This window comes from Coregonus lavaretus, assembly GCF_964263955.1.
Source record: "Coregonus lavaretus genome assembly, contig: HAP1_SCAFFOLD_271, whole genome shotgun sequence".
Lineage (NCBI taxonomy): Eukaryota > Metazoa > Chordata > Actinopteri > Salmoniformes > Salmonidae > Coregonus > Coregonus lavaretus.
Window position 1 is genome coordinate 552,239 of NW_028157817.1, and position 14,814 is coordinate 567,052.

Consider the following 14,814-nt stretch of genomic DNA (forward strand, 5'->3'; position numbering starts at 1 on the left):
CTGATAACAAGCTATTAAAGAAGATGATGGTCAGACCCACGCGTGTTTAACAGCTGATAACAAGCTATTAAAGAAGATGGTCAGACCCACGTGTTTAACAGCTGATAACAAGCTATTAAAGAAGATGATGGTCAGACCCACGCGTGTTTAACAGCTGATAACAAGCTATTAAAGAAGATGATGGTCAGACCCACGCGTGTTTAACAGCTGATAACAAGCTATTAAAGAAGATGATGGTCAGACCCACGTGTGTTTAACAGCTGATAACAAGCTATTAAAGAAGATGATGGTCAGACCCACGCGTGTTTAACAGCTGATAATCAGTAGCAAAATGAACGAACGGAGGGAAACAACGCAATTGCGCTTTAGATGACGCATTCTCAGTATGGTTGAGTCTAGTATGTTGATATCTGTCGCTTACTGCAAACATTTTAACTAAACAGTGTGTTCTAAAGAGTATGTAGGACAATTAAGTACACAGTATGTGGTTTTACTAAGTAGTAGGCAAGAACACAGCCTATGTAGGGCAGACAGACATACAGAGTAGAACAGTATGGATTAATGGGCTATGTACCCTTTGCAGGCGTTCTGATAGAGCTCGAAGTTGTCATCAGCAGACTGTTCCTGGATAGAGAAAGAGCTGGATCAAGCTCCGGTCAACAACAAGGGCACATTTAAAGTCAAATAACAAGAGTAGGAGTAAACAACGTAGAGTTTTCAGTTGGCGTATGGTCCTGTCTTTATTGGCGTATGGTCCTGTCTTTATTGGCGTATGGTCCTGTCTTTATTGGCGTATGGTCCTGTCTTTATTGGCGTGTGGTCCTGTCTTTATTGGCGTATGGTCCTGTCTTTATTGGCGTATGGTCCTGTCTTTATTGGCGTATGGTCCTGTCTTTATTGGCGTATGGTCCTGTCTTTATTGGCGTATGGTCCTGTCTTTATTGGCGTATGGTCCTGTCTTTATTGGCGTATGGTCCTGTCTTTATTGGCGTATGGTCCTGTCTTTATTGGCGTATGGTCCTGTCTTTATTGGCGTATGGTCCTGTCTTTATTGGCGTATGGTCCTGTCTTTATTATCCAAGTCAGCCTGATGCCGTTTCTTCACTTTGTCCAAGTCCTGCAGTTTTAGTTTGAGATTTCTCCTCTTCTCGCATGGAGATGATCTTGGGTAGGAGAAACAAAAAGGGCCAATACGTTATTAATAGTGATTGATACGTTATTAATAGTGATTCATAAGTTATTAGTGATTCATACGTTATTAATAGTGATTCATACGTTATTAATAGTGATTTGTACGTTATTAATAGTGATTTGTACGTTATTAGCGATTCATAATGTATTAATAGTGATTGATATGTTATTAATGGTGATTGTAATTATGCACCTACTATGATAGTATCTGTTGCATAAATAAATATTAAAACATCAAATCAGCTTTTACCTCCTTTTGAACTTGCTGTATCTGTTGTTGTTTTTTGAGTCGGCCAGCTTCTCTTTGAGATCAGAGTTGTCATCACCTTTTCTCTCAAGGTCCTGGCTCAAACCCTTCACTTTGTCTGAGTCAAGTTTAGCCGTCTCCTTCAATCTGTGGTCATAAACACATGAGATGAACTCAAACACCACTACATTAGAGAGGTTTACCAGTAAGGAGGAGCAGGGCAAATGAAGAAACATTTAGGCCAATCACAAATCATCCCCATGTGCCCTATGAACTTGTGGAGATCTGAGAAGACAGTAGCCGGCCGCGACCGGGAGACCCATGGGGCGGCGCACAATTGGCCCAGCGTCGTCCAGGGTAGGGGAGAGAATGGCCGGCAGGGATGTAGCTCAGTTGGTAGAGCATGGTGTTTGCAACGCCAGGGTTGTGGGTTCGATTCCCACGGGGGGCCAGTATGAAAAATAAAAAATAAATAATGTATGCACTCTCTAACTGTAAGTCGCTCTGGATAAGAGCGTCTGCTAAATGACTAAAATGTAAATGTAAAGACAGGTGTAATCAAATCTTGTAATAGCTACTCCTTGACCCCTGATAGGCTACGGGGAAGTTTCACCATATTGCTTATACCAATCAAATCCTCTCAGATCTCCACAAGTGCATAGTCTATGATTTGGGATTGGCCCGTAGGCCTCCCCACTACCCAGAGTGAATGGTGCCAGCCAGCCCACTCACCTGGTGATGACCTCTTCTCCAGCTCAGCGTCCTTCTGAGCGATGGCCTCTCTAGCCACGGCCAGCAGCTCCTTCCTCCTCTCCACCTCCCTCCTACGAGCCTCCTGCACCGCAGCGGTCTCCTCATCCTCCCGAACCTCCTGCGCCTCCCTCAGGCTCCTCTGCAGGCCCGACACCTGCGCCTCCTTCTCGAATAGTGTCTCCTCCAACTCTGCCGCTCTCTCCATTTGGGACATGAGCTCGTTGTTATACGACTGGGACACGGTTACAGCCGCCTCCCTCTCTCCGTCTGGCGGGTGCACTGCTTCGCCTCCAGATCAGCCATCTTTTTCCCCTCAAGGTCACGACTTCAGCTACAGAGTTCTCGCTGTCGATGTGGGCCATGGCTTTAGCCTCCTCCATTTCTGCCCTGAGCTGCTCCAAGGTCAGTTCCTGTTGGGCCAGTTTCTCTTTTAGCGCATCCAGCTGCTGTTCTGAGATCTGCTGTTGGGCCAGTTTCTCTCCCAGCTCTCCTTCCAGTTCCTGTAGGAGCCTTTTCTCACTCTCCTCTAGGGCCTCTGGGCATTCTCTCCTCAGTCCCGCCATCTTGTCTCGGAGAAGCCAACGGTCCCTTTGTACTCCCGACGCAGCTTGAGAGGCCTCCACTTCCTGCCCCCAGGCATGTCACTTCCTGTGTCAGGGAGTCAATCAGGGCGGTTCTCTCTCTGACCTCATGGTCACGCATGGCCTGTCGGTCCTCTGAAGCCTGGTCCGCATGCTCTGCAGGCTCCCAGCTAGCGCATCTTCCTGGAGCAGCCTCACCTCCTCCAGCACAGAGAGGACGTCCTCGCGGGTGCAGCTCAGCTTTCAGGTCCTGTACATGTGCTTCCATGCACAACCTTTTTATTCTCCAGCTCTTCAAGCTGCGCCAGAACTTTCCGGTAGCCCGCTCCAGGTTCCGCCAGGCTAAGCTGCAAAGTCTCTACGGTCACCTCTGACCTCACCACTTCTGAGGATTTTCTCCTCCAGCTCCCTGCGCAAGCTGTCCATCTCCTCCTCTCCCCCCGGAACCCTAACAAAGACACGGACGCTTGCTGAATTATCTTTAAAGGTGTTGCAAACAAAGCTTCTGAGGTACGGTGGGATGTTATTTTAGGTTGACTTGATGCTTGACACTGGCTAACTGAATATGAATTTAGTGTTCTCCTTAAGCGTTAGGCAGTGGAATGAGATTAGGACCATTGGTTTGCTAAATATCAAAACAACTGGACACGTTGCAATTTTGGTCAGCAAACGACATTGGAAAATCAGTCCTCTAACGTCCATGTCCAAGTCAATATAGTGAGTGTATACCGTTTCCCAGAACATGAGGTGGTGTCTCTCTACCAACGAGACACCGCAATAATTCCTTCCACAGCTATACAACGTTTGGAAAATACCTGAGCACAGCAAAGCAACAAAAAAATATCTTTATTATTATTATTATTCAAAATTCATATGGAATACAACAACCACTTTAAAAAAACATCAACCCAGAAATGGGGAACACAAACATGGATACATAGGAAACATGATGAAAAGTACACCGGTGTCTGAGACTCAGGGCAGCATTACTTCTTGAGCGCAGACAGTCGCCTCTTTAAGCGGATGTTTTTGCGACCTTTGCCGGTATTCTCTCTCCCCACTGCTCTTACCCCCACAAATGGTGGGAGGGGCTTCCCGGCAGTGCTCGGAGCCCACCCCGTACCTTTCTTGCTGGGGGGCTGTTCATCCAGGTTGGCCTGGAGGTCCACCAGCCGTTTGCGGCTCTCTGCGCGAGAGCTGGGCTTCTCCCCTCTGGAGCAAGTGCAGCTGCTCTTCAGCCGCAGGATCTCATCCTTGACGCCATCAAATGTAGTCTTCTGTCAAGGGGAAAAACCCAACAATGTTAAAATATCTAGCAAGCTGGAATAAAAATGTCACATTCTGGATATGAGCATTTATAAAATGTGACATATGGATGGGAAATTGGCACCAGTCAAGTATAATGGGAGATGTAAGGTGAAATACTGAGTGTGAAACAGGCCGATGACCAGCGCGTCAGATCTAATCAAAGTGCCACTTAAAATGTACATACATCCTTGATAGTGGCTTGGACCTGTTGGTCCATGGTGTTCTGAAGCTTGGAGATCATCTCATCCTTCCCGTGACACATCTCCAGGAGGTGGGAGAACTTCAGCTCCTGAGACTCGAGAGTCTAAAAGGAGAAAACAGAAAAGGTCTGTCAGAACTACTGTCTTAACCCTGAACTAAATCCTAGCGTCATTTGGTTTATGTAGAACGGACAACACAGAACAAGAAGTCCCATTGCTGAAGAAGAACCAAAACAATGGTACAGTACCTTTCTAGCCTCTTCAAGCTGTTCATTCAATTGCTGCACTTGTCTACAGTTATTTTCCAGTTCTGAAATTTAAAAAAACAAAAACGGAAGACAATGACTAATCGACCAAAGGGAAACATTGTGTGCGTTCCATCACAACCACTGTTGTGGGATTAGTCAAACCGATCCGGAGCAGTCATTGATGGATAGTGAAAACAGGTGATTAACAAGTTATTGTTGAAAGAGATGCACTGTAGGTGTATGTGAACGTGATAGCCTACACCAGTATTTCTTAATCCTGTTCCTGGGGAACCCAAAGGGGTGCAGATTCTAGTTCTTGCCCTAGCGTTACACACCAGATTCAAATAATCAACTCATCAAGCCTTTGCTCAATGCTGCGTTCATAACCAAGTGGGAAGGTGGTAATGATCTGAACTCTTTGAAAGGCGATTGGCTAATGGCCAACAAGCTGCATCAACCGTAAATTAAAAGTACAGCTATCATGCATATAAACAAATTATAAGATTTAAATAAAATAAAACATATGAATAGATTATTTATAAAAAGCAACGTTTTGTTGTTGCATTTAAAAATGTTGAAAATGCTGTTTCTGAGGTAAATTTCCTTAGTAGGAGATGTCAGAGGTCAGCATGTGGGAGAAGTCAGAGTTCAGGGATGATAGTTTTCCCCACTAGCATTTACCAGTTGGAGGGCCGTTCAAGTGGATTTCTCCCCAGTCGTATGTGGTAAATACCACCTTCCCACTTGGATATGAACACAGCATTATTGTTAATAAGAGTAGTGCTCGGGGAAAAAAATTTAAAATGTGACCAGGATGAAGAAACACTGGGCTATAAAAACGTTTAAAAAAAAGAGGTGACTGGTTGTCAGTTGGTTACCGTTGGTTTTGACAGAGAGCCGCTCCTGGGTTTGGCTCAGCAGCTCTGAGAGATCAGCCACTCTCTTCTCTTGGTTGGAGATGGTTTCACTACCGGCTTGGGGATGGGTGACCACCAGACATGTCTTGGCCTCCTCAGCCGCCTTCTTAATGCCTGCCAGGTCACTGCAAATGGAGTCAAATATCCCTCCCAACAACGAGCTGTCCTCCTACAGGAGACAAGACACATTTTAGTCATTTTTGAGACGCTATTATCCAGAGACACTCACAGGTAGCGCATTCATCTTAAGATAGCTAGGTGAGACAACCACATATCAATCTCATAGTAAATACATTATTCCTCAATAAAAGTAGCATCAGCAAAGTCAGTGCCAGTGAGAAAAGATGAGTGTTAGTGAAAACAGTTACGTTTTTTTTTTTGTCACCCCAGTTTGAACACCAAGGTAAAGGAAGAGGCATGGCTACATAATGGAGGTTGACACTGCTAATGTCCACCATATCTAGGCAGGCTGCATTACTGTGGCTCGCTCTACTCTGACCAACTCCTCTTGACTGGTGTTACTGTTCACTAGATTGTTCAGTAGATTCTTCAGGATCTCTAGACGCCTCTCTGCTCTCTCCTCGACAATCTTCTTCTCTTTGGCCAGACGTTCCCTGTAAGACAGACATCAAGTTATTATTTCATTTACATTTGACATTTTAGTCATTTAGCAGACGCTCTTATCCAGAGCGACTTACAGTTAGTGAATACATATTTTTTTATTTATTTTTTTATACTGGCCCCCCATGGGAATCGAACCCACAACCCTGGCGTTGCAAACGCCATGCTCTATCAACTGAGCTACATCCCTGCCGGCCATTCCCTCCCCTACCCTGGACGACGCTGGGCCAAATTGTGCGCCGCCCCATGAGTCTCCCGGTCGCGGCCGGCTACGACAGAGCCTGGATTCGAACCAGGATCTCTAGTGGCACAGTTAGCACTGCGATGCAGCGCCTTAGACCACTGCGCCACTCAGGAGGCTAGAGCCTGTTCAGTTATGGATCAAACGCAATAGAAAAACATTTACCTTTAAAGCCCCCCCCCCCCCCTACTACGTAAAGTGCTTTGAGTAGCTCAGTTGGTAGAAAAGCCCTATATAAATCCAACCCATTTTTTTTTTTTTTTAAGCAACCAAAACAACAAAAAGAAATGACTGAAACAAGGCACAGAAGAGCTCACGTGTAATCGGTCTGCATATCAGAGACGAACTCGGAGAACTCCTTGGTGACCTCGTCACGGATGCGGGATTCCAAAGCAAAGTTTTCAGACCTCTCTTTCTGGAGCTGTTCCCGGAGTAGCTTGCTCTGAAGGGTTGACAGACATTTACTTCACATTCATCTCTTGAGGACAGACTTAATTGAGCATTACGTGAGACTTTAGTTCTAGGTTAACCGAGATGAACTTCACATTAATAGGGTCCCAGAGTTTTGACCATTTGACCCGATTAGCAAAACTCTAGTCCCTTTACTATTAGTAGGCCTAAATCTTCCAAACATTTCTAAACAATCAAAATCAGGGCCTGGAAATGTAGGATTTTTAGCATTGGTGAGCCAATTGGAATTTCTGTGTAAGAATCAAATATAAATAGCCACAGAAGTACTTAGGTGGAGACTTACCTCATAAGTGCCTTTATTGATGAGAACCTCGTCGTCATCTTCCACCTCCTGCAAGGTCTCCTCCATCATGCTCTCCTCTTCTGTGTCATCATCCTCCTGCACGTCCTCCAGACTGGTCTCCCAGCCAACCAGGGAGCTCCTTCTCCTCTGACCCAACAGGTTCTTCCTGTCTGCGTTGTTGATGATCATGGACAGTTCCCGGGCCGACCTCTTGGTGGCGAGGTGGGGGACGGTCTTGGTGGTCAGCACCACCACCTTCTGAGCCACGGCGGAGAACTTGAGCACGTTGAGCGTCTCGTCGTACATGGAGGCACACTGGTTGACGTTGACTATCATGCAGGCCTTGCCCCGCCCACAGAAGAAACCCTGTAGGTAGTGGGTCAGCTTGCTCTCCCTGAAGGGGACGTGCTGTGGTAGCCTAGCAACAAGGGTTTGATTGATTGATTCTATTTGTCAGTAAAAAATAATAATACACACAGTAAAACATTTTTATTTATTTTTTTAACGTGACTGGTACAATAAAAAAAAGTCTGACTTATTTCCATTGTGGTCACGCTCAGGTCCTCATCGGGTCAGAACATCAACATCTCCAAGCTACAGATTTGTAACACCCCCCCCCCCTCCCGACACTTTGTAGAAGTATAATTCCATAACCGTTACATATTTTCTAAAAGCAGACGTTCAAGGCTCACTTGGATTGCTGGCTTTGCCGTAACGTGTTGATGCACTTGCCCAGTGTCATCAGGGAAGTGTTGATGTTCCCAGCCTCTTTCAAACGCTCCCCTTTATTCTGAGTTTTAGAGCACCTCTCAGACCCAGCCAGGTCACACAAAGACAGCCTGAACAGAAATAAATAAAGGCCAAACATAAAGAAAACCAACCCCCCCCCCCCCGCCTTCACACAGACATACCCACAAGTACTGCATAGGGCTTCTAGGATATTTGTTTTGTGCAAATGAATAAACAAATATGCGTTTCACTTACTCGCTGATAGAGTTAACACGAGGAATCCTAGTATCTTCCATCCGCAGGATACGAACAGAAAATATGCTGTGGCTGAGCATAGGAACGGAACAGATTTCTATAAGAGCACTGCAGTCAATCTATTGTGCGGTGTGAACTTGGATCACGCAAGTTAGTAACAGCCAAAGAAAGACTCAAATAAAATAATTCAAAAAAGGGAAATGATTGATGTGCTTCATAAATCACCTCCTGCTTGAGAGGAGGTTGAGCTTTGTGCTGGCGAAGCTCTGGTTTTTCTTGCCGAGCTTCATCACCTTGTAGGCCTCCTCCTCATTGTTCACTTGTACCCACTTCAGATCTGAAATCACACAACGGAACATTTGGTCCTCTGCTGCTCAGTTGGTAGAGCATGGTGCTGTCATGACTCTCCCTGGGTGATGATCAAAGGCCTCACATCAGCTTGGCAAATGGCCGACAACAACCAGACCCTCCTACCCACAGGGGGGGCTGTGCCGGTCTTGACACCTTAATATTGCCATTAATTAGACATAGGAGAATCTATCTCTGGCCCTCTAGTATGGTGAAAGGGATGTCCTTTGTTTCAGAGTCTTTTGCCGCCCATAAACGTCAACATCCAACAATGAACATGGGACAATATATTTAAACATCCAAATGTTGGGAATGATGAGAAATGGAATATGGAAAATGAATGTCTATTTTGTGACGTCATTCAAAATTGTATAAAAAGGCGTTATAAGGAAAACCTTGTGACTTGAAGAGCTTTTCCACTGTGGATATCAGATTTACATCCTTTACCTTGTGTAGAAAATATCAAGGAGGAAGACAATGTTTTCGTGAAGATAGGAATGTGATTTTAGCTTTCTAACAAAATCATAGTGATGATAATACTTTTGCCTCGTAACTAGCCACGCCCGAGGGAGCTCAGAGAGCGTGTCAGTATGACGGAAACGCCCCTCTTTACCAGAGTCTATAAAAGATTGAGATAAGAATAATCAGATCAGACTAGACGGACCTCAAGCTGCAGCTTTTGTCCATATTGGTCCCCGACCCTGAAAATCAACGAGGTGAAGACGACAAAGTTGCCTCCACTAACAAATCAACGTTACGGCTGAGTAGCTGTTCTAAGAAGGTGAATTTAAGTGGGACCATCCTGTTACTCTCTTCAAACCATCGTCTACTACACTGCTCTCATCACCCCACAGGGGATCATCGACACGGCTGATTAGCCGTCCTCAGAAGACCACTTCCAGAACGAGTGAAAGTAAACAGACAACTAAGGACATTGTGCCCTCTTGTGGACAGTCTGAGCATTACATCTAAAAGGCCTTCAGAGAGAGGGTACAATAGACGCCTTCCCACGAAGGCCTGTGTCCAACAGAGATACACCAGAAGACCTCTAACACGTAAATACATGCATTGCTTTTCTTCCTTAACGGGCGGCAGTTCTGGGCAAAGTATTAGGATCACTGAGTATAGGTCCATGTGTATCCAAGTGTTCTCTCTCTTTAACTCACCATCTTTTGTAACAAGTGTCATATTGTGTTAGTCCGCTAGGGACCCATTTCATTGTATTAAGTTTCTAATCTCTACCTATACCGTGTACGTATCTTGTGTTATCATTTTTAATTAGTTAGTAAATAATTAAATCAATTTGTGTGGTACGGAATGATCAGTAAGACGTGGGTTCGTGCAGACTTAAAAGAGCCTACGACTTTCAGAATGAGACTGATTTGAGGTACATTATTAATAAATGACTGTTTAAAAATATCTAGATATCTCTTATCGTTTGAGTTAATTCGGGAAACAGTAACTCGTTAAACAACTTTACCCATGGTGCCCCAAATTCCTAATGAGTTAATTGTTACATGATTAATTTGAGTAACAATTAAACATATTACGTAATGATTCGATAAATAATAGTCACCACAATAATGAAAGTCACGTCACGACAGTGCTTACAACGACAGGATTGTGGGTTCAATTCCCGGGACCACCCGTATGTGAAATGTATGCATGAATGACTAAGCAATGGATAAATATAGAACAAAGCGCATTTTGTTTGACAGCAACGTTACACAACCTTAAAATGCATCCGTTACCTTTTACAAAGGAGTTGCCTTTGACATCCTGCGACAGCCGCAGTGTGGTTCTCTTCAGGGCTCCGTTCGGTATGGGCTCCAGCAGGTCGTGAATGTTCTCGTTGTAGATTTCACAGAAGGACACCCAGACGGAGAACTTGGTGTGTGAGTCAACAACCAGACTGAAACGGTCTTCAGTCACAGTCCCCTCGACGTCACTTAGTGTTGAACCTGTCAGAGAAACAAGTGGTGGTGTTAGCCTGTTACAAACCTCTGGTTGGATAGAAGTCTATTGTGATGGCAAACGATGCACCAAACTACCAGAGAGATAGCAACATGTGGGATGTGACAATCATGTATAAATGCAGGACAGGAATATGCCAGTAAAATGATAGCAATGTGGAACCCTGCAACGCCAGGATAGTGGGTTCAATTCCCAGGACCAACCATATGCAAGAATGTATGAACGCTTGACTAAGTCGCTTTGGATTAAAAGCATCTGCTAAATGGCATATAAAATTATAAAATGTCCTTGCCTTCCAGGCTTTTCTTGTTGGTGAAGCTTTTCTGGTTATCACTCTATGGGGGGAAGAGCAATGAGGGGCATCATTTAATATCAATTATTAGATCCAAAGAACAACCTGTTGAGTAATGCAATGGCTTTCATCAGGTCAATGAACAAACCCAGTACCTCCTTGAGGAGCCTGAAGAGATTTCTCTTGCTAGTTGCTTCTTCACTCTGCTGGTCTTTAGTGAGCCTGGTGAACTCTCTGCATCGCTGTGGCTTGATAGTCATCTGGTTATAGACACGCCCCTCAATGCTGTTGAAGATGACATTCAAAGACCTGGGGAGGATCCCTGCGTTGGCCTCTGGACCTAAAAAACAACAGGTGTTGAGGATCTCTTCATTTCTCAATCACGACGTCTTAGTGTTTGTTAGCAAGAGTTGACCATAATGAGCAGGTCAGTTCACACCTACAACAGGTTCTTGACTGTGATGAGAAACTAAGAAGCACCATCAGAGGATTTAAGTTTCAACATAGGATTGGATTTTAAAAATGGCTGGATTTCCACATTGCTGGCATTCAAACAGTGAGTCTGTGCTAACTCAGGTTGGACCTGGTGTACAAGTAGGATGTTTTGCCAAAACAGTCACAGTTTGCATCTGTCCAACTCTGCGTGGCAAGAAAAGAATCAACAAATCAAACCTAGAAAAGTGAATGTCTTTCCCGCATTTGTCACTCCATATGTGAAAACAAGAGAATTTCCGCCTTCCAAAACCTCCTTGACGAGACCTCTCACTGTGCCGTCAAACATCTCCCTCTGAGTGGTTTCTGGCCCCAAGACCTGAGGACAAAGAGAACATGTGATTGGAAGAACCTTCATTCTATGTTCCTAGGACCTGCTTGGCACTGACAGACCCTGCTGGCTGACCTGTGAGAACTGAAACCGTTGAGCTGATTTGTCACGGAGCCGTGCTGAGAGCGAAGTCCTTGGAGCCTTGAGGAGGACCGTGTCCGGGGGCTCGATGGAAACGCAGTCCTTGAACGTGTACAGGGAAAAGACACCAAGTCAAAGTCCAACAGTTATTATGTTTCCAAGGCTCTTGTTACCTGAAGTGTGTGCATGGTGGTGAGGAAATGGGCATCTATACTGAACAAAAATATTAAAACGCAACATGTAAAGTGTTGGTCCCATGTTTCATGAGCTGAAATAAAAGATCCCTGAAATGTTTCATATGCACAAAAAGCTTATTTCTCTCAAATTTTGAAAACAAATTTGTTTACATCCCTGTTAGTGAGGATTTCTCATTTGCCAAGATAATCCATCCACCTGACAGGTGTGGCATATCAAGAAGCTGATTAAACTGCATGATCTTTACACAGGTGCACCTTGTGCTGGAGACAATAAAAGGCCACTAAAATGTGCAGTTGTGTCACAACACAATACCACAGATGTCAAGTTGAGGGAGTGTGTAATTGGCATGCTGACTGCAGGAATGTCCACCAGAGTTGTTGCCAGACATTTTACATTTACATTTTAGTCATTTAGCAGACACTCTTATCCAGAGCGACTTACAGTTAGTGAATACATTTTTTTTTTTTTTTTTATAATTTATTTTATACTGGCCCCCCGTGGGAATCGAACCCACAACCCTGGCGTTGCAAACGCCATGCTCTATCAACTGAGCTACATCCCTGCCGGCCATTCCCTCCCCTACCCTGGACGACGCTGGGCCAATTGTGCGCCGCCCATGAGTCTCCCGGTCGCGGCCGGCTGCGACAGAGCCTGGATTCGAACCAGGATCTCTAGTGGCACAGTTAGCACTGCGATGCAGTGCCTTAGACCACTGCGCCACTCAGGAGCCAGAGAATGTAATGTTAATTTCGCTATCATAAGCCGCCTCCTTCATTTTAGAGAATTTGCTAGTATTTCCAACAGGCCTCAACTGCAGACCATGTGTAACCACGCAAGCCCAGGAGCTCCTCATCCGGCTTCTTCACCTGCGGGATCATCTGAGGGGGTGCGGAGGAGTATTTCTGTCTGTAATAAAGCCCTTGTGGGGAAAAACTCATTCTGATTGGCTGGGCCTGGCTCCCAAGTGGGTGGGCCTATGCCCTCCCAGGCTGTGCCCCTGCCCAGTCATGTGAAATCCATAGATTAGGGCCTAATGAATAAATGTCAATTGACTGTTTCCTTATATTAACTTTAACTTAGTAAAATCTTTGAAATTGTTGCCTTTATATTTTTGTTTAGTATAGATGGTTCATGTGACAAACTGGGGTGTACCCATTACACCGATTGCTGCAAAACAAGTTATATTTTTCAAATGCTCTTCAACATGACCTAAAAGCTGTTGGGTTCTTAAACGGAAGTTGTAGTTCATTTTAATTGTATGGTTTCCACTAGGGCTGGGAATTGCCAGAGACCTGAAGATAAGATATTATCACGACACTTTGGTGCCTATAAGATATGTATTGCGATTCGAATCTGTGATTTTACTGCGTGTCGCTGTTCCAAATATATTGCTTACCATCGGTCTGTTGCAGAGGGACAAGAGAGAGCCATGAGAAAAAACACATTTTGCTGAAAACAAATTGGCTCCCTATTTAAAAAGATGGAGAACAAGCTATGAAGGAAAAATACGAGTTTTGATGCAGGTAAAGCCAACTAGCTCCAACATAATATTGCGATAGTCAAAACGATGCATGTAAAAAATAATATACCGATATGTAACTATCGATCCCCTCCCAATCACTAGTTTCCACGCGTTGCCATTCCATTCTGAATAGTCTGCGAAGTTTTTGGCACAAGCTGCACATCTATAAATTATCGATTATTCCGTGCTCTAAAAGGTAATGAATATACACCCCTGCCAGGATTTCAAGCCAGAGGAGTGTGTGTTGACTTCAATTACCTGTGATTCCCCATTTTCACTCTCAGTTGATGTGAATGGTCGAATGCGAAGGTACACCTGCAAGTGCTCAAGCTCTTCTAGGCAAGACTCCTGGGAGTCTATGGAGAGAAACTCAGAAGAAAGGTCTTTCTTCAAGTCGTCGAAGTTAATTTCCCTCTCCACGCTTTCCAATTTATTGTTAAAACATGACTCCATCATCCTGTGTCAAATAATGTTGTGGGAGAAAGAGACAGCTAACGTTAGGTGTTCAGCAAGCGCACCTTCTACATTCGCAATTACCTAGCAACGCCCCTTCCACATGTAGTTAAGCAGATCACAACAATAACGTTGGAGTAGAAAATGTTGGCTTTTCTAACTTAAAGTCCTTGGTAAGTGCACGGACAGCTCTGTGTTACAGCTAGCCATCTAACGTTAGCTAAACGAGAGGAAGAGACGAAGTCAATATTAATAATATTTGGCTAAACCAACATTCAGACGATGGCAACGCTAACTAACGTTAACTAGTTAGTATTGTCGTAGCTAACAGAATAAAGAGACATGCATAACGCGACCCTATCTATTCGAATAATTAGAAAAATACACATTCCATTGACATTAGTTTATTTATTTTTTTGGTACTTACGTCACAAACATGATTCCCAAAACATTGATCGCAGCAAAATTCCTTCTTCATCCCAAACTGTGGTTTTATTTTTAAATTCGACCAATCGGGAGAGAGTGATTTTACCGGAAGTGCTCATGGAAGCGCATAAAGTGTTTTTTCAATAGGGTCCAGCTGCGACGTATTCAATTCAATTCAATTCAATGGGCTTTATTGGGATGGGAAACATATGTTCACATTGCCAAAGAAACTGAAATAGATAAACAAAAGTTAAATAAACAAAAAGTGAGCAGTAAATATTACACTCACGCAATAGCTTTCCTTAATTTTGGGTCAGTCACAGTGGTCAGGTATTCTACCACTGTGTACTCTCTGTTTAGGGCCAAATAGCATTCTAGTTTGCTCTGTTTTTTTGTTAATTATTTCCAACGTGTTAAGTAATTATCTTTTTGTTTTCTCATGATTTGGTTGGGTCTAATTGTGTTGTTGTTGTCCTGGGGCTCTGTTGGGTCTGTTTGTGTTGGTTAACAGAGCCCCAGGACCAGCTTGCTTAGGGCAATCTTCTCCAGGTTAATCTCTCTGTAGGTGATGGCTTTGTTATGGAAGGTTTGGAAATCGCTTCATTTTAAGTGGTTGTAGAATTTAACGGCTCTTTTCTGGATTTTGATAATT

The 14,814-nt window shown here is 44.2% G+C and overlaps 1 pseudogene across 1 annotated transcript in view; it reads right to left on the reverse strand.

Annotated features, from left to right (window-relative positions):
- Positions 1-13,739, reverse strand: part of LOC311124882 (kinesin-like protein KIF20B) — a 31,344-nt pseudogene extending 17,605 nt beyond the window's left edge. The window contains exons 1-18 of the transcript in view: positions 13,542-13,739; positions 11,558-11,665; positions 11,332-11,470; positions 10,815-10,999; positions 10,145-10,412; positions 8,271-8,382; positions 8,046-8,117; positions 7,754-7,900; positions 7,062-7,479; positions 6,625-6,749; positions 5,924-6,059; positions 5,407-5,614; positions 4,529-4,590; positions 4,265-4,384; positions 3,763-4,049; positions 3,148-3,220; positions 2,167-2,817; positions 1,442-1,585 (exon numbers count right to left, since the gene is read on the reverse strand). The product of the transcript in view is annotated as a kinesin-like protein KIF20B (transcript). The remainder of the gene's footprint in view (positions 1-1,441; positions 1,586-2,166; positions 2,818-3,147; positions 3,221-3,762; positions 4,050-4,264; positions 4,385-4,528; positions 4,591-5,406; positions 5,615-5,923; positions 6,060-6,624; positions 6,750-7,061; positions 7,480-7,753; positions 7,901-8,045; positions 8,118-8,270; positions 8,383-10,144; positions 10,413-10,814; positions 11,000-11,331; positions 11,471-11,557; positions 11,666-13,541) is intronic.
- Positions 13,740-14,814: the final 1,075 nt, after the last annotated feature.